The following is a 653-nucleotide window of genomic DNA, read 5'->3' as shown; positions in this document are numbered from 1 at the left end:
TAACCTGGGGATAAGGACACATATGTAATATCTTAATAAAAAATATATTTTTTAAAAAAAGAAAGAAAATACTATAAACATGTGTATACTAGCAAGCTGAACAATGAGGATGATATGGACAAATTCCTAAAAAAATACTATATTTCAAAACTCAGTCAGGAATAATCATAAAACTGGTCAATAACAAATGATGAAATAGAAGCAGTAATCAAAAAACTCCCAGCAAACAAGAGTCCTAGTCCAGTTGGCTTCACAGGGGAGTTTTACCAAACCATCAAAGAATAACTATCACTTATCCTCCTCAAAATATTCCAAAAATCCAAGGGGACGGAACACTTCCAAGCTCTTTCTATGAGGCCAGCATTATCCTAATTCCAAAACCAGATAAAGACACTATAAAGAAAGAAAAATTACAGGCCAATATCGCTGATGAACACAGATGTTAAATTCCTCAACAAAATATTAGCAAATTTGATCCAGCAATATATTAAAAAGATCATACACCATGGCCAAGTGGGATTTTTTTCCAGGGATGCCTGGCTGGCACAATATTTGCAAATTAATAAACGTAATACATCACGTAAACAAATTGAAAGACAAAAATTACATGATCATATCAATTGATACAGAAAAAGCATTTGACAAAATCCAAC

Source organism: Myotis brandtii, unplaced genomic scaffold (assembly GCF_000412655.1).
Source record: "Myotis brandtii unplaced genomic scaffold, ASM41265v1 scaffold40, whole genome shotgun sequence".
In the NCBI taxonomy this organism is placed as follows: Eukaryota; Metazoa; Chordata; class Mammalia; order Chiroptera; family Vespertilionidae; genus Myotis; species Myotis brandtii.
The sequence above is the reverse complement of the archived record's forward strand: the minus strand, read 5'-3'. Positions refer to the sequence as shown.